Source organism: Perca flavescens, chromosome 3 (assembly GCF_004354835.1).
Source record: "Perca flavescens isolate YP-PL-M2 chromosome 3, PFLA_1.0, whole genome shotgun sequence".
NCBI classification, from domain to species: domain Eukaryota; kingdom Metazoa; phylum Chordata; class Actinopteri; order Perciformes; family Percidae; genus Perca; species Perca flavescens.
In genome coordinates this window covers 12,204,734-12,224,972 of record NC_041333.1, presented here as the reverse complement: position 1 = coordinate 12,224,972, position 20,239 = coordinate 12,204,734, and the positions used below count along the sequence as shown (strand labels likewise).

At 40.9% G+C, this 20,239-nt stretch overlaps 1 protein-coding gene across 1 annotated transcript in view; it reads right to left on the bottom strand.

Moving 5' to 3' along the window:
- The window catches only part of cadm1b (cell adhesion molecule 1b), a 168,269-nt gene that overhangs the window by 89,113 nt on the left and 58,917 nt on the right, over positions 1-20,239 (bottom strand). The gene's annotated exons all lie outside the window — the stretch shown is intronic.

Genomic DNA, 20,239 nt, shown 5'->3' with positions numbered 1-20,239 from the left:
CATTTTGAATCCACTAAAGTTTATTAAGGTTTTGTTGTGTCACCTGGTACAGAACAGTTGAGTGTATATTTCCTTCTTTTGCACTTGGATGGAGACACGTTTAAATTTAACTGGATGATCAGCGCACATCACAGTCCACAGATTCAGTGATTAATAGCACCAAAGGGAGAGAATATGAGAGCAACAAAAAGACAAGCCGTGTTACCCTCTAGTGTAACTAATTGCTACCATAGAGGTTTTTTATTTTTTTTTATTTTGTTGAGTCGTTGGAATGAGGCAAAGCTCATTTAGTAATTGGATATGCAAGCAAGAAAGTGAATAATAGATCTTAAGGAGTAAAAGGGCTGTTTTGCATATGAGGGGAAGCTGCTATTTTGCATATTGTAAGTAGTACACTTGAGGATGCCGGTCATTTTCTTTCACTGATGTATGTGCTTTTATGTTAGCATGACGTGCAAAAGGACACCTGTTTCATGATTAAATGACACAAACATTTTTGCTTTAATCCCTGTTAAAAGGATTGCCTTATGTTTCTTATTAATCCATGCCCCATCTCTTTCTATCTGTAAATGTGTACATGTGGCATCAATTTATTGCATTAGACACAAAGATGAGAATTTGTGTACCCGTGCTGACTCTGACCATTTAAAGCTAATTTAAAGTAAGATGGAGCTATTTTTCTATTATCTGTTGTTTATTAATGTGCTGGTCACCAGTAGAATGAGCATTTACTTGTCTCCCGACTGTTCCACTTTGACTCATGAATACAGTAGATCTTTGCCATGCATCCTCTGTGTCATTGTCGTCCAGTGCTGGAGGGAGCGTGCCCTCCAGTTATGCCGTTATCAGACGGCTGATAAAATGTTAACAAAGAAGACATTAGAAAGCAAACGGGAGACAGCTGGTGCAATCTTAGCCGAGCAGAGCAGAGCAGCAGTGGAGATGTCAGACAGTCATTCTGAGTCGCTGCCAAAAGCCACAATATGGTCACTAAAATTGCACTGCATGGACAATTTGCTTCTCTGTACAAGAGAAAAAAAAGGCTCTTGAAGACTTAGCAGAGCAGAAGGGAGAGTACTTTTCAAAGCCTGCTTTTGAAAAATATCTTCAACCTAGCATCTTTATCTTTAGTCTCATTGAAATCCTAAAAAAGTATAACTTGCTTAAGAACCAAATAACTACTATTTTTTAAAAACAACACAAACACCTCTTTGCTTTTTTGTAACAGCAGCTATGAGAGCTAACTTGTAATCACCTTGAACTTCACCTGCGATCCAAGTGTTTAAACACACCGAGGTCCCACTCTAACATCCATCTTAAAAAGAAACTGTTGTTAAGAGGCACTAAAAACACGACTGGATTCTATCATGAATATGGAGTATGATCACAACGTGTTGTTCTTTGCATGAGGAGGGAGTATCTGAATAACAGCCATTAGCACATGTTTAAAGGGGCACTTTGTGGTAAATGTGTGAAAAGACAAAACTCCCAGCTTTGCGTTGAATGCATCGTCTGGCAGGGAGCCGAGATCTTGTGCAACGACAGCCTTAGCGAAGGTCCACCTCCGGGGTGAGACAATTCATCACAGGAGGCCAAAAGAAGACAACTGAGAAATCTTACCGCCATCTTGTTTGGTCACAAGTGGCAGAAGATGACACGGCTCAAAGTCTGTTGTTGACAGCAATAAATCATGTGGACAAAATACGACTTATACTGATAAAACGTTACAGTTGAAATCAGGTATTTAAGTCAACTCATGACTGATCTTTAATGGTCATCCTTCGCCAAAGGGTTGGCTTACAGAAAAGCTATCAATTGTTGCCGTTGGTCATTTCTTTGAGTTTATCTTTGAGCCAGCAGGACCAATTTCTGGCTTGCAACAGTCAGCAGTGAGTGCCGGCAGTGCAGACAGCACACACATTTGTCATAATTATCTGCAGGCAAGCACACAAAAATAGTACTTACAGTTGTTGTGCAGGTTTTCTGCTTTGACAAGTAAACATGTAGTAAACATGCTGTGGGTGAACACAACCAGATCTACTATTGGCTGGAAAATTGTAAATTGTGCGGTGTCATGAGTTCAGGACTGGATCTCTGAACCATGAATACCGGGACTTGAGTATTTGATAAAAAAATGTAAATACAGACCAAATCTATTGTCTGCACGAACAAATCAATTTTGTGACATTTCTGTCAAAGTGCTTTAAACACAATGCGTGCCATTGTGTTTGCATGTTTGTCAACTAGTAATCATTTTAGTAGTATTGGTGTGTGGAGGGAGAGATCTGTAATATCTTTTGTTGCATCATGCGTGACTGCCATTCATCAAATAGGGTGACCTCTGGCCGGTGCCCTTAGCCACAGCCACAGAATCTAGCTATGATGGATGCCTTATTAGAGACCTTTATTAGTGTACTTTAGCCGGGAGATAAACTTTGTAATTAATGTCTCAGTTTGAGTACATCTCATTTATTTCAATCGGATAAAGGTGACTCTTCCAGCCGACCAGAGAACAATGGCCATCGGAGAAGACAGAAGCTTGGCAGCCGAGCGGAGCCCAGGAATGCTGAATAACAATCCCGTCATCCATCATGGTATGTAGGGAGTCGGCCGGCTGCGTTCGTCCCGAGGAGAAGCTCAAAGGAGCGGTTCCCAACCATAAGGGATGGCAAGACTGAAAATGCCTGACTGAAAATGGCCACTTTCCTCTCACTCTGCTTCACATAGAGTATATTCTTCAAAAGAGAACAAAAAAGTATGGTTGTATTTCGGCACCTTCCTTGGCACTGTGGACTTCAATTAGAATCCAAAGCGTTTTAGCTGCCAGGGGGTGCCAATATGTACTACTGGCATGCTGCTGTAATCTACAGTTCAATTTTACCCACGCATCATTAAAATCAGAGCTGATAAATGACATAATGATGAGACCAGCCTGAGCTCGGCTCAGCTACGGTCTGTGGTGATGGCAGTAGTAATTTTCCTGTTAGGCTGGCTCCTCCTGTTTACTTAACCTTTCCGCAGTCCTCATTAACTCACCAACACCAGCAACTATGTTGGGTTGCCAAGGGCAAACACAATGGGCAGATGGAGCCGAGCTGAAACCATCACTTAGCTGGGCAGAGGTCAGTCTGCTATCCTGCTGGTCCGAACTCTTCACTCTGAATCTTAACACGTCGTTACATTATTCCCGCTGCCAGCTATGCAACAAGCAATAACCAGTATTTCACAAGCTTTCATTGTCCTTTAAGGATAAGGCGAGGCGTAAATCAGCAGGGTGTTGAGGGAAAGAAATCTCACACTCTTTCCTTCTGCTCTAAAGATACTCCACTTTCAACAAATACCCTTCAGTTTAGCTCCAAGAGAGAGGACAAAATGCAAACCCAGCACTGGGGGTAATGGAATATGCAGTCATTCATTCTGCTGCTGGTTCATGCTCTCTGGCCAAATGACATCTTGGAAAACGGCCACGCTGATACAGTAGCACCTCATGAATTTACAGCTACTATTAATCCAGAGAAGGAGAGCAGTCTGATTACACACAGTAATGAAAGACACAGAGTCACAATACCACAAAACGCTGAGAGTTAGCCATGGCCACCTATGAAGAAAAGCTTAACACAGAAGCACTGAAAAAGTTTGCAATTAAATACCCAGGAAATTCAATGTAGTCATTAAAAGCTGCAATCTGTTGCTTTCCTCGCATTCAAACAGCAGCAAAGATTGCAGAACATCTGACAGTCTGACTCTCACAAAACTGTATTTTTGTTGTTGTTAGTGAGCAGTGACTCGTGAACACATCATTTACAGAGATGGTGAAGTCAGAGGACACCACTACCAAGTGAAACCTGATGGATTGAGAGGGTTTCCAAGCACACCGAATGCTGTTTGGTATTTTTTTTTTTTTTCACCACTTTCCAACACACAGAGGTACAGTTCATAATAATCAAATAAAGAAAATGAATGGTGAATTATGGATCCGCCAGAGCAACACAAGCCAGGCTTGTGCATGTCAGTCTCTCTCCCCTGGTTTACTGTCTGCTACTAAATAAAGGCAAACGCGGCAAAAGCTAATCTTCAAAAACCTAATCACCTAGAGATAAAGCTGAAACGATGAGTCTATTAATCCAAGAGTCAGTCAGCAGAAAATTAAAATATTTAGATAAAAGATGAATTGGTTAAGTAATTTTTAAGCAACATTGCTGAGCATTTCCTGGTTCTAAAATGTAAGGATGTCATACTTTTCTTTCTCCCATGTGATAGCGAACTGATTATCTTTGGGGTTTGAGCTATTGATTAGACAAAACCAATTATATGAAGACGACAGTTTGGGCTGTGGGACGTCGTGATGGACATTTTCCACTTTTCTCTGACATTTAGTTAAACAATTAATTAAATTATTGAGAAAATATTCAGCAGAGTAATCGATCATGAAAATAAGTTAGTTGGAGCCCTAGTCAAAGCTTGTACAAATCAAACTATTGACATAGCTGCTGTAGGTACCATAGGGGAGGAGTTCTTTCGAGATTCAGCCTAAGATTAAAGGGCTGCACCGGAAAATTGCGGACGCGAGTTGTCCACCGAAGTTGCTAACTTTAGCGAACGGCACTAGCGTTAATGACATAACGTAATTCCAGTGAAACTCGCAAGGTTCCACTAGTCGCCATGCAGACACAATAGCTTTTTACTGTACGATTTGTCATTCCTAACCTGGCAGACGCTTGCTATGGTGGCTCAGTTTGATGCAGTGGAGTAGTGTATTAAATGTAAGCTATTGAAAGTGAAAGCATTGAAATAGACTGTGGAGGATTAAAATCCCATGCACGCATTTTTATGTCATGCCGCCACAGGCTGCACTTTGAGCAAATATGCCATAGAGGTAAGTAAGAAAACACGTCTTTTGTAAACCTTTAACAAGTGTTACCGATATGGTTTTAATACTTTTCCTAATTTGCTTGGCACCTCAGGATGATAGACTTTTTAGATTTTATAAACCAAACCATTAATAGATTAATTGAGAAAATAATCAGCAGTTTGAAGACTCAATTGTCAATACAAATGCCGGAATTTATTTTTAGTTTTTATTAATTAAAACATTTCAATGATGAATATTGAATATTTTTTTTTTTCAGTGACTCCCCATATGACTAAAAATAAATTGTAAGGCTGCTTGCACAGTTTTGGGTACCTGCGTCTGTGCTGCTCTCCCAGTCGACCCGTTAAAGCAGATGGCCGGTAATGTCAGCGCTAGCAGGAACTTCCTCTCCCAAGCCCAACTTTGTTTCTGTCAGGTCCCACTGGTTATTTGAAATGCTCACAAAAGGTCACGGCTGCCATGTTGGAGTAAACAAGAGGCCGGTTATACCAACGTGTTTTGTCTCTGTAACACTCTCAGCGGGACGGACGACACTCTGTTTTGTTTAAGTGGGCCTGTCTCCAATCAGTTAAATCAACAGCAGCCATTTGGAACAGGAGCCGGAGTGACAGGTGAGCTGTGGCACTGTCTGCTTTCCTTCCCCATGTTATCAGCTCCGAGGGTTGTGAATGGCAGGACTTGAGCCACTCTCCTGTCGATAGTGAAACAACCCACAGGGACACGCAGGAAATCCATTAGCTCAATGCTGCTGTTTGACATGCTCCGAGTGAACTGCACTTATCCTGACATGCTGCCATCTGAGGCTGTCCTGTGGCTGAATTTGTGTACTGCATCGTCAGTCTGAGGTGACAATCAAACCGGGACAATTTAAAGGTTTTGTCCACAAACAACCATTTCCTCATAACCTCTTAAGTAAAGGCTGGTGACTTTCATGCCACCTTGTGACCTCCTCAACGCAACTACTAGACATTTCTCCAGTGGCGGCCGAGCAAAATGGCGCCACAGCCTGTATTATTGGTTATATCTCTACGGATGTCCTTCAGCCCCATTTAGGTCACTCCCTCCACTCTCTTATACAAATAAATGTACGCGCAGATTGCAATTCAACTCCTCTTTCTCCGCTTGGCAAATTGCTATGAGGCCAGGAGAAATTGAAAAAGCTGGCAAGGTCTCAGGTACCTGACAGTGACTGTGACTATGATGAAGTATCCTCCTGTTACTACTGTTGACTTTGCCAAATATCAGAGATCTCCACAGTCTCTACCCCATGCTCGGGCCGGCCAGCTTTATAAACAGAGAGGAACCAATGCCAATATTTCTATAAGTAGCAGCAACAGACCAGCCTGTAGGATCATGCCTGTCCAAATATCTTGCTGAGAGGTTACTTGGTCTTTATGTTCTGTTTTGATCCTCACTTGATTTTGAAATTTCATGAGAAATCTTTTCCAGGCCTCAGTGGCTTGGAGCACTGAGAGATTGGAAAGCTAACCTGTTTACAGAAAAGTTGTGAATCCAAACAATTGGTGGCAACAGCTGGTGTTAAAAAGAACAGGAGGGGCTAAAAACACTCAATGAGTCACTATATAACACAAAAAATAGCATCAAAACTATTTTGTGCAAAATATCAAACTGAGCTGTGTTAATATCCTTTATTACTTATATAGCCTACACATTATTTTATATTCACAGCCGTTTAAATGTTTGGAATCGCCTGCCTCAAAAGCTAAATAAGTCAGCAGAAGTTGCATACCGTCAAAATGCTTTAGCTTAACTTACTGAAATATAGTTAGCCTAAAACGTACTTATGTGATGACAAATGTCAGCGCACATGTAACGTTTGGCATACTTAGTGATTCCAAAGTTTTCTCATTCTTCCTGCTGATGCCTCACGTCTTATTTCCTTATCCATTTCTCTTCCTAAAAGCTCAGTTTTTCGATTAGGCAGTAGGCACCATGTTGGTAGTGTATCCCACCACAAAGCAAGTTTTAGGCTTTTTTCTGTTGTTTGCTGGTAGACAGAATTGACAAGGAGGCAGCTTCACGCATGTTTTCCCCTCCGGTGTGGGCGGGACTTAAATGCGCTCTGTCTCTATATTCGGTCTTTAATGCTTTGAGGTTGTAGAAACACACATATGTACATTTTTACTTTTCTTTTACCAGGATGTTGATAGGCAGCTTACCCTTGCTGCACATATTAAGACGATAAAATATTGTACAGCGGACAGTGTGCAATTTTGTTGTCTAGTGGCAGTCTCTGCATGAAACATAAGCATGTGCATGCAGAGAGATGCAACAGTCTGTGTATGTGTACTGTATGTATATGTATGTATGTATGTATGCACTATGTTGTGTTGAATTCTTTAAACAGCAGATATTGTTTTTGTCCAAGACAAATTTCCTTCGGGACAATAAAATCTTATCTTATCCTATCTTAAAGTCCTCTTTACAAATAGATGTTATTTTGTGTATTTGCAAAAACAGTAATGTTTTTTTTTCCTACATGGAAAACAAAACACTGTACAGTGGTTCAATCAGAATGACAACTGAAAGAGCAGAAAGAGACAAAGAGACCTCTGTGCAACAGTTCAATAACAATAGAAGAAATGAGCAGTCATTGGTAAGATAAACTGGAAGCCTACCATCAAAATGAGAGCAGATTTGAGTGTCAAGCGCACAATAATGCCGCCTATAACGAGCTGGAGTGTTGCTTTAGCAAAGCTATTCTTCCGACTTCACAATAGAAAGTTAGTCTAGCACTAGTTAGCACTATTGGAACTGGATCAGGGAATATAAACTGAACATACTATGGACTAACAAATCACAGTTTATAACCCCAAAAAAGGAAAACTATGTAAAATAGCTGCAGTTTCATCAAAGAGTATATGTCCTTACACAAAAAGTGAAGAGAATTAAAATCTGAAAGTCCCTTGTGCATTCGACAGTATTTGTGTACATGTGCATCTTGGAGTAAATAGGCCTACAGCACACAAAAAGGCAACCTAGGTATACAGTATATGTCAAACAAACATGTGCACACACACGTTTTCTCTAACAGCTGAACTCAGAGGAAGAGACAGGTTATGACAGAAGTAAAGTGGTTATCTGAGATAAGAAATGTCTATCCTTCAACCAAAAATCATATTTCTCACTCCACATTTTATCTGCGGGTAACACCTGTTGCAATAACAACAAGTCAAACTGATACAGACATATGAGGGGCATTCACTTGCCAATATCATTTTAGATCCAGGGCAGGAAAGTGAAGCCACACTGTACAGAATGTATGGTATCCCATTTGAAATCATACTCTGATGTGCAAATTTGTGTAGAGTCAGTTGGTGACTGCAAACGGTCTTCTTCACTCTGTAAACCAGGGCTCTTCTACAGGGGGTCTGGGAGCCCTAGGGGGTCCTCATAGTCCACCCAACAATGAAAACAGCAACATTCCAAAGTGGCTTGTTTGGTGCATATTTTTCCATGCAGCTCTCAGTTTCGGCCCCCTCCATCGCTAGCAGATGGGTCTGACCCAACAAAAAACCCTATAGCTAACTGTGCCACCTGTTGCCAAATTGTTTTTATTTATTTTAATTTTATTCATTTTCATTTGATCTTGTTTTATCATGTATACGTATTGGTACGTTTTCATCATGATCATTTACCGATACCTGCATGTTCTCATCTGAAATCATCATTATATCAACACTTCATTTGATATGAAGTGTTGATATATCATTATTAATCTAAGAAAGCAAGCCATTTGTATTTGAAAATGAGTTCATGTATGTGGTTCACAGTAGAGTGTCTGGGTCACAATCCAGTCTAGTCTAGTCTAGTCTCACATTGCCTGATTTATCTCCACAGCTCTGTGTAAGCGACGAAGTATGGTCTGGCTACACTGCCTACAGTATATCCTGAGAAAGGGGGAAAAAAAACTATGGCTTGTTTGTATTTCTTTAAACAAATCACAACCGCCCTGGGCGAAAAATTAGGATTCCCACTATGGCCACGCCAAGACCCGCCCTATGAAGCAGCTCGATTGGTTGGGGTTAGGCATTTGACCTTGAGTGGTTAAGGTTAGGATAGCCGATTGGTCAGGGGATAGGACCTGTACAAATGGGGTACCATTACCTCATGTAAACATGGATGCCTGACCAATAAATGCTGTTGTACGGCGGGTCTTGGCGTGGCCATAGTGGGATTTCTAATATCGCGTCCTGGGCGGGCCTTCCCCGTATAGCGGAGATAGCGAAAAAGGGAGGGACATCCGGCGCCTGAAAGATGTCAGGCATTATCCCAGCAACATACATCCCTTGAGCCGGACTACGACCAGACCATGTTTGGTCTTAAGGACTTTTTGCTCAACAGTTCCAGATATATATTTAGACAGCTTCGAAGAACCTCAAAAATCCAAACTCATGTCAAATCATCAACATTCTAAATTGGATAACTTGGTTATCCACGTACAAAGAAAGGAGCCCAGAACTACCACAGGCTACAATTTAATCTAATCCCACAATCGTAAACACGCTGTATTTATCCCACAAACCTAGGGCAGAAAAAATCTGCAGGTCACTCGAGTGAATCCACAGTAATGTCCCCTTCAGTGTCCATCGATCACGTCAAACCACTCCTTTAGCTTGGGGACATTTTGTGTTTTGACAAGCCTCACTAGACCGAGAACCCTGTGTTTAACGCCAAAAGCCTATGTTTATGTGGCTGCTGGCAGACTGGACTCTGAACTACATGTGGTGTGGAAACCTGATCCATTTATCTTTTGGATTGTGAAGATGCATCTGACCTTGCTGCCCTGAGGAAATGTTGATAAAGCTTTTTACCTCAGAATCATGCTTGATTGCATTAACTTTTGCTCCGGAGCTTCTGTTACAGATCAGCTAACATGTGCAGTGTGTGGTGTGTGGGATGCTACGGTACAATATGTGGTGGTTTGAAATTGGATATTTCTCTGTTGTGTTTCCTGCCAATATAATGTAGTGTTTTGAGCGAGTCCTTAGATGAACTGTTTAAATATTTAAAAGACACTAAAAAACCCTGTATGGTGCTGCTGAATTGTACAACTGCTGTTCTGGTTTGTTTGTGGTTACGCTATCGTGCTCAGTACTGTACTTGTACATTTCAGCTGCTGTGACCAAAAGATTATTCTGGGCATTGAAATATGCGTTAACATTGCAGCACATGCCATACCTGACAAAAGAAAGGCAACATGATAAATGAGGTGAGAGATAACAAGTGTCAAGACTGTGGCTACATCTCCACCTCTCTCTGCATCCTCTCTCCTATAGTTCCCAAATATATCCCTGTGTTATGTCATTAAGGGACCAAGTCATATGCACCTGTACATCCAGCTCCAACCTGTTTCAGCTGCTGCCCATTAGCTCATACCGTAAGTCTCTGCAGTGCAGTCACTTCTCAATCTCTGCCTCTGCAGCCATTCCTGGCACACTCATCATCACGCTTCATTATTTCCAACAGCCATGTTTAAAGGTATGCTTAAAACAAACTGGTTCTCGGGTGCCTGGATAGCTCAGTTAGCAGAGCGGGCGCCCGGGTTTGACTCCGACCTGCGTCCCTTTGCTGCATGTCATTCCCCCTCTCTCTCCCCTTTCATGTCCTAAGAAAAAGGCTTCTTACTGTACAAAGTGACATCCAACTACGTTTAAAGGTAAAAATGTGTATTCCATGATCCAAACGGCCAGACTTGATAGCAATAGTACTTTTGCTAAAAGTAAAAAGATTGATAAATAAGGTTACAATTCTGCATATTGTCTCTCCCTGGACAATTGCTGCGTGAAGTGGCGTTGCTGGTCGGATTACATGTTCACAGAAAGTAACACAAATTGTTGGACACAGCCCCACCTAATTCGGACATCAGAAAGTTTATTTTGAAAGGGACAATACATACATGTAACATGGAGCAATTCCACATACTACAGCATTTGTAACCTAAGCTTGGTTGCAATGCACATCCCTAGTTGCGGAAGGAAAGGGTTTGAGACGATGTGGAAAGCATTTCGTTTGAAAGTATACCTGACATCTCCTTAGATGGATCCTGTCCAGGTCACAGCATCTTCTTAAGTTTGTAGAAACTTTTTTGGCAGTTTCTCTTAACAAATTTGCTTCCTGCTCCACATCATTCACTTGGACTTCTAGGGCAGAGTGTTACTTGAGCTCAAGCATTGATCTCCCTCAGTGCCTATACAAATCCACTCCAGCCAATCACTTTCTATTACTGGTAAGGCTGAGCGCTAACCCATATACGAAAAACTCCAGCCTAGTCCCAAGTTCTACCCTCTAGAGGTGCTATGACAAAGGCAAACGAGAGCTGCATGCAGTGGAGACACTGCAAGAAGATGAAAAAAACATTTTATAAAATGTTTTTTTTTCAAAAAAGAAAAAAGGATGCAGCACCCAGCATTGGATTCTTGTCAAGCCAGATGCATATTCTTCTTCATGCAGTTCTCTTATCATCCTGGGTCCCAGAATACTAAACGTCTGTCTCGTCAGGTCTGCTTCATGGCCAGCAGCCTGCCTCTTAACTGTGATCGCTGTCACACTTAGAATATCGTGCCCTTTGTGGAAAAAAAAAGAATTTGTAATCCTGGCCACGGGGAGACAATCCTCCCAATTTGTACATGTTAAGTTTAGTCTGGTTTCAAGTCTTTCAGTGGGGACTTTCTTTAAATCTCATCTATTGTCCATATGTCCACTCTGACTTTCTTGTGCCGATGGTGGCCTCCCTTTGTGAAGGAAATGATGCAGCTTGTTCCACCTGTTTCCACCTGCCCTGCCAAGCTCCATCTGTTGACCTTCACCTGTGTCTTACAACCCATGTTCACCCATCTCTATAGGGTTTGTTACCTGTTCGTCCCCTCTTGATAGGAAAATAGCTATCCTGGACCGGGAGTCAAATGGTCAACCGAACCCAGACTAATTACACCTCGAGTATCCTCTGAAATAAAACCTCCAACCAACAGCCAAATAAAGGTGGAACAATCAGATCTTAGGTTTGCTTCTTGATTACCAAACTATGTGTTCCTGATAAGGACGATAGCATGCAAGAGGCGCCCAAATACGTCATTTACCAATTCTCCGGGTTTTGCCTCTTCATCCATCATTTAATTGACAGCTTTGCTGCCACATTTCTTTAGAATTTATCGAACAAAGTGCCATCTCTAATAAGTCACACCCTCCACTATGTCTCATTGATGGTTCAGCTGCTTACACAGTTCATCAGAGACTTATCCATCAGGAGCACTAGAAGCCGCAAGGCCTGCAGACCAAGAAGGTCTTGGAGGTCGGATGGGGCAAATAACAAGTCGGACATTAAAACGGGAGACTGTTGTTGGCTTTCCGTAGCGTACCAGAGGTCGTTCCCCAACCTTGATTAAGTAGTAACTTTAACCCAAATCACAATGTTTTCCCAACCCTAACTAAGTATTTTTGTGACCTAACCTAACAAAATCAAACTGGTGCTTTGTAACGGCTTTGCAACTCAAAGACATAGGGTGTTGTCCTGCCAATAGAGGCACCAATAAAAAATAAATAAAAAAAAGCTCATATGTGTCTTTATCAGGCAGTTAGAAAACAACATATTTCATTATTTGATTTGGAAGACTTGTTGATTAAACACTAATGTAGTTTTAACGCTCCACTCTGCTTCAAGTCCAACCCTGTGTTAGTCTGTGCTTAGTTCCATCACAGCTCTTGAGTCTTGGCTACATCTTGCCTGTGACAACAATTGTAAACATGGTTTTAAGAAACCAAATTCATTTAAAAAAATATATTTATGTATTTACTTTTAGAGGTTCTATGGTGGTTGCGTCTGTCTTTAGTTTTTTAACTGCAAATGCTTTTAATGTGATCTTGATAAGTGAGCTTATTAGTAGCGATTATAATCTCCAGCAATCCTCCCCGTTTTCTCTTGCTGTTTGGACTGTAGATGAGCACAGTGGTTGGGCAGGGAGCAGGGATGCAACATTAGCACCATGCAGAGCAGCAGCACTCTGATTTACTGTTTCCACGGCTGGTGATTGAGGAGAGCATTACGTCACAGCTGATAGATCAGAGAGTCTTACAGCAGAGTGGAGCTCTATCAACTGCTGCTGACAGTTGCGTTAGTGCTGACAACCAACGAAAATGGATGTACGAAGAAAAAAACAACAACAACACAGACGCTCACACAAAATAGCGAGAGAGCTTACACACACACAAACACACATACGTACAGAACACTGCAGGCACATCATTTTCGAGTGTACACACCCACATTCAATAAAACACATGAAGACATTGTTGCAGTAAAACTAGATCTGCACAACACAGTCGCTCCAATAAAGTGCTAAAACACATGAAAGAGGGAGCAGGATGTACAGGACCACTTTAAGATGTCAATCTACACTGTTTTTGTGTTAGTAAATATATTGGTTATTATTTCTATGTGGTTGGCACTTACTGTCGTCTCACACAAAGGTCTCTTCTGATAATTTAAAGACGTGCAGGTGATGTGAACTGAATACTTTAAATTGCCTGCAGGTGTCCTTGTTTTTTATTTGTCTGACATACTCTTCTAGATTACATTTTCCAAGTCGACTGTGAGTGGCCAGTTGTTGCTGAATATTCAACTTTTTGTCTGTGTTTAATATATTGTATGCATATTTCAATTTGGCATGTGTTTGTGGTTCCTGCGTTTTCTTATCTATATTCAGTTGTGTTCATGTTTTTTGTTAATGTTATATTCAGTACCTAAGCTGAGAACGCTATTTACGTCGCTGTTTCCATCACAGTTAGTTTTGTAGTTAGGTCAAGTACAATTTTTAAAATGGTAGCATTTATGTTCAATAGTGTACATGGTCCCATAGAAATACATTTTATTTATATGCATGGTCATGAAATACATATAAAAAAAAAAAATTCTTGTCTGTTTTCTGTTTTAGTTCTGTGATGGACTGGTGACCTGACTAGAGTGTACACCGCCTCTCACCTAATGCATGCTGGGATATGCTCCTGCCCCATTGCAACCCTGCACAAGATAAAATATGAATGGATGGATGGATGGATGGATGTTTCATCTCTACACATTAACTCACCACTCACTGTCAGAAACCAGGAAAAGGTTTGATGCATTCTTCTAAAAAAGGTCTTCCTAAAATACTGGCGTACCAGGAAAAGCTTGCAAAAAGTGTTTAAGTTCATGTTTTATTTTAAATATACCTGTATATCTGAAAACTCAATTTTACAGCAGCCAGAGGCTGCAGTTACATAATGACTCACTGCGTTGAATAAATGCATAATTTGGGTTCATGGCCATGGACCTATAGAACTGAATTTTCATTAATTTGCTGATCACAGACATGTACTTTTCACAGACATAAACCACAAAGTGCTTTACAGAGAACATACAGAATTGGATGTGAAGCTGAATGTTAAATTAACCATAAAGGCCTTTGAGTTTTTACAAATCTTACTTTCAGTATATTATGGTATTAAACCATTAACCAACACAAGCCCATTTTCCGATAATTCACAATGCGATGTGCATTTTCTCTGCTGGAACCTCAGCAACCAACTCTGATCTACCCGGCAACAACATTAGAGACGCCGGTGCTATAGGCCCTGCATACCAACTGCTTATCAACACAAATGCTAATGTGACCTTTAATATTAGAAACAAAATTATGAATGGGATTCAAATTCAATAGCTGGCAGACATGAAACATTTTCTCACTCGACATGAACCTATACAGCTCCCACTCTGAGAGTGCTGTAGGTTAATGGAAGTTAGTCTGTATGAGAAACACGAACGCGTCGCTGACTTAACAAAGGAAGACAAATGCAGAGATGAGTGATGATACAAGTTTGTGCTCAATTATGTCACTTCATTAGACAAAATGTAATAGATATACTGTACTGCAAAGTGCAACGACTGCTTTCAGGTCATTTCTAAATTCAACTAAAGAGAAACAGCCTGAAGCTCCGCCATTGATTCACTATAACTGTATAGGCAGGAATAGGTATACATTTTAATGATTATAGGGTTCATCAGAGGTGGAAAGCACACTCCCATTCTGTAATCTCTAAATAATATAGTCTGCATACCGTGTGATCACTGTCAGAGCTATTATTTAACTATAGAAAGCAAGACACCGAAAACCTCCCAGCAGTGTTCGTGGCACACAGCTCGGACTTAACATCTCACCGCTGCACTCAGACTACAAATTATTAAAAAAATGCTGGAAGTTTAGTGCGTTGGCTACCTTCATCGTCACATACTTCTACAATTACTCAAATTAAACAAAATCTAACACAACTAACTTTTAATTTTCTACTATTTTCTTTCTTTTTTTTGTTGCTGACTTGCTGAATTATATTCCAATGACAAATACAAGTATTTTAAAGTTTCTAGCAATTTCCTTTCCTGAAGCATTCATTTGACGGTTCTTGCTTTTAACCTATAGAAAATATGCTGACATACTGTATCCGCATTGGACTAGGCACTTTGCATTAAACTCTGCATCCAACACGGTGGTGAGTAAAGCTCAGACCACTTATACTGTAGATAGCCTCACTACTCCATATACTGCTGGCCAGTTTAAACTCTAACAATGCATCACATTTCATGAGCTCATCAAACGTTCTGCATGTAAAATGTTATTCTATATACAGGTTACTGGCAGGAAAACAGCTTCAGATACATGTGGAGTACTGTATAGAGTACAAAAGTACCTTTTGAAATGCAGTGAAGTCAAATATGAAGTCTTAGGAAAATGTAGCTCAATCGTGACATACTTTACACCTCTCTATATGATCAATGTTCAATCAGCAAAGGTTTTACCAGTCTACTATCACGTAACTAACCTTAAAAAAATAATGCCAACAATTTCTTATCCATTACTTACTACCAGTACACACAAACACTGACACACGTGCATCAACAATAGACTTCTATGGTGCTAAAAGTTCAAAATGTAATTGAGATATATTTTCTTTAGGAACTGGTCACATTGTTAATTAGCTGCACAGCTGCAGTGCAGCAGAGATAAAGGAGTCCCTTCAATTATACTTAATCAGATGTTAGAACACAAAGGCCGTCTGATAAGGATTATTCCTAAGACGTTTAATGATGACAGGCTGTGTGTAATGTGTATTTGCAGTACGGTATGTGCTTATTAACACTAATCTTTGGACTTCCTGAGGACATTAGATGGATGCCTCATTTGGCATATGGCACCCTGAAAAAAGAATTTCCGGGCGGGAAGCACTTTGCTTCCTCTCAAATAACAACCATCCTGAACCCACAACTGACAGTAAAGTATTCATTTTTTTCAGTTTTACATTTCCACATATGAAGCATGGTTTCACTATTGCTCGTCTCACAAGGTTGCTGCCTCTTGTTTTGCCTTGAGCAAACTCTTTTGCATCCCACCCAGGCTGGGAGAGATGAGCACTGCTATCCAGATTGAGGTGAGGGTAGGGTTGGTCTCCTGCCTCCAGCACCATCTGCTCCAAAGGGCCACTTTTAGACATGCTGAACAGACAATACTGTACTTGCAAACACAGACGGTGATTATTAGAGCCATGACATCATCAATCCAGACAGGGCAGAGGGACTGTTAACCGTTTCAGAGATAACTAACCCTGAAACAAGCTTGAATGCTATCAGTGTATCCTCTAACCTGGTCTACAGTCAGACCCCTCTTTGAGAAAAACAATCTTGACCCATCTGTCTTATACCTGTAGATCTGTTTCACATCTAGCCTTCAATAGCTAAACTCTACAGTCATTATGTAATGCGTTTAAGCAGTTTAACATAAATGTTGTCAATCTGGATTCTGCTCATTGTACAGAAACTGTGTCTCTCTATCTAAGCGCCGCATGATGTTCATATACCCTGACCATCCAGGAAACGACCATATGAGTCCATTGTGCAAGCAGCTCATAATGACCGACAACTGCGTTTATTGTTAGGCAGCAAACTTTGATCGCTGTAGTAATTATCGCGAGAGCTAACAAGGAAGTGAGGTGTAAATACTCCTGTGTTCCATGTGCAATAACTCGGCTTAATTTGCACATGTAATGTAGATTTTTTTAGAGATTGCTCCAGTAGTAAAAAAAATTGTGTTGTATGTATTACAAACAGGAAACATTTTTGTACTCATGTCTTTGTTGTCTTCTTTATTTGTATGATGTTTGAATGCGTTTCTTTGTATCTTGCTCTCCTGATTGCATATCAAGTTTCCCATTTGGGATAATAAAGTGACTGACTGACTGAACTGAACTGAGGTTACAAAGTATAAGAGTGCCAAATTCCCCACAAGGAGGCAGATTGGGGTGGTGGATGGGTCAAACAAACAGGATTTATGAGATTGGGATTTGTGTCCTATGTGAAACTAGAAGTTATCTGTCATTTTTAAATCAAGTTGAGTTGAGTTTAACCTGAGTTTTACGGACCTTAATCTGTGATGCAATGATGTACATGATGTCACGTTACGGCCTCATTTTAGTTGTAGTCTGATGTTTCACTAACCCTAACTAAGTATTGTTGTTGCCTGAACTTAACTAGTTTAATTTTACAACTTTTACTACGTGTTTAAAACTTTGCCCGTTACTTTAAATACTGCCACTGCCACCGTTGGTATCGTCGGCATCGTAGGTATGAGGACATGTTGGACATACTGTACCATACCTATTTAACAATGGTGAACAAAAAAAAAAATTCTGTAACTTTCCAAAACCAATAATCCGACACTTGCATCCACTTCCCGCCTTGGCTAGCTGGGCCAACACGGTCTCACAGCAGTTCGTGAAATGGGCACGTCATTTTTAATCTATTGGTTCATGTACACAGATACGTTTTTCTCGTTTATTTCATGGTGGTTAGCACAAAATGGAAACACAGAGGTACATGGTGGTCAGCACGTAATGGGAATGTGGAGGTTGGCCAATGGGGAAAGGAAATGTGACACGTGGGAAACGATCCACGCTCTCTGGGGGACGCGGGCCGGTCTCGGGAGGACATGGGTTGGGTTTAGGGAAAGAAGAACGGGGAACGGAAACCTGACATGGGGTGGTGGATTCAGCTGTCATATTTAAATGTTACCACGGTATGGAAGAACTATAAACATTTTAACTAATTCTGATCGAGCATAACCCAAACCTTAGTAAACACATTGACTATATGTCTGTAAGACTACATTTTTCCAACCTGAGAAATATTGTTTAGATATTTCTTTGTCTGATGCAAAGAAATTGATTCCTACTTTGGTTTTCCATTGTCTGGACCACTGCAATGCTCTTTTAACTGGATTATCACCCAGACAATTAAGTGAATAGACTTCGGTTTGTACAAAATGCAGCTGCCAGACAGAGCACATCACCCCTATGTTACCGTGTTTGCATTGGCTTCCTGTCTCATTTAGAATGGATTTTAAAATCTGAGTTTACAAGGCTGTGAATGGTTTAGCACCTCCATACTCATTGCATCAAACCCTGCCTCAGGTCATCGAACATGGAACATCCCTGCTTTTATTGAATGTTACTATTTTGTGATTTTATTGACATTGTTATTGTTATTATTCTACCGTGTTTTATCGTATTTAAATGTTTCTGTTTGCCATGTGTTGATTTGTTTAAAAGTTTTAGAGTTTTGTAATTCAGTTAGATGGACAGCTCGTTGTGTTTATTATTATCATTATTACATGTAGAAAGAACTAAAATCCAAACTATAATTTCCATGACACTATACAATTTAGTATTAAATAACTAGGATGTGCCTCATACGTATTAACTCAAGCTGGAAACAACCGGTGCCTGGAGAGAGAAAAAAAAGGCTTTGGAGCTACTAGATCAGAGCAGCGGTCCAACCTTTGAACCTACGAACAAGGGCTGCAGTAAGTGGGATACGGGCGGGGGTTTCCGTGTCAGTGGGCTCATCTTACAGCCTCCCTGATGGACCACGGTGACGTCCCCCAGGGTCCAGATGGGATTCAGTGGTCAGCTCGGTGACAGCTGGTGAAGGGTGGTCAGGCCTCATGCATAATGGAAGCTCAGCAGACCACACCGCAACCTGACTGCTGCACTGATGTGGAAGTAGTTCCATCACAGTGTCAATACTGCAGGGTTACTGGAATAGTAACTGCTGTTTAAGGATTAATCCCCGCTATGAGTGGCATTTTATATGACTTTGATTTTCAATACTTTGTAAGCCAACAGAGCGTGTCAGTCAGTGTTTTTAAATGACTGATTGATTTTATTTCACAAGATTTGACTTTTAACTAAATCTCGTCTGGTTTATAACAACTGGTCATGTTTTCGTACTTTTTACCATGATTTATGACAACTGAGGTTTGAGAACATGGCATCCGACTGCAATCACTGCAACGACGGGTAATCATTTTAACATCTTCCATTAACTCACTGTCCACCCTGGGGTATTGTCTGATTAGCTGGTGGCTCATGTTCTCTTCCCTGTTGGACATCCTTTTAGTGCCCCATTCCCGGATTCAACAATTACTTTGGTGAATTATTATAACCAATATGAACGAAAGCCAAAACAGCGAAAATAACACCTAGGTTGTCTGAAACTATAATTTCCCTTGAAGAAACCTGACTGGATATACTACTGGGTGTGAGCAGTGTAGTTCTTCGTCCCAGAGCTTTCCATTTCCAGGGCCCTGAGTCCTTGCTTGTCAATGTGTTGAGGAATCAACGCTACCAGCTATTCTGTTGTGAACAGACACACTGCAGTACATCACCTCAATCAGTCATCCCAGACCTCGTGGCAGCCACCACGAGTAGCGACCCGACCCCCATCCCCGACACAGCAGCGAGAAAGTGCTTACCTAGGAGAAAAAGACAGAGAGGACATTAAATCAGCGAGCATAATATTCTAGTGAGCGGCGGACTTGCTTTCACAGATTAGCCAATCTCTCCTCTGCACAGTGTACTGCCACAGAGATTTAAACCTCTCCTGCTTCAATTGAAATGGAGAGAGGGGAGTTTATCCCATATATTCTGATGCTCTGCATTTGTGTGTGCTAAATACAGGCAGTCACGTTTCTCAAGGAACAATTAAAACACAGGGAAAAATGTAACAAATATTAATAACTAACATAATGGCAAAGACTGTGGCTCTGCTATCTTCTGCATATTCACATAAAAACTACCAAATCAAGCCAAAGGAGAGGGATGAAAATAAAAAAGCAGATTGTGGGGACTCTGTGCTTTAGCCTGGGAGGGACTGAGCCTGCATTCAGTCCACAGCCCTGTGTGAAGTGTTTTTAACTCGGCTCGATCAAAAGACAGGGATGTCTTCCAATGCCGGATGTTACATCACACAGCTTGATTCTTCAC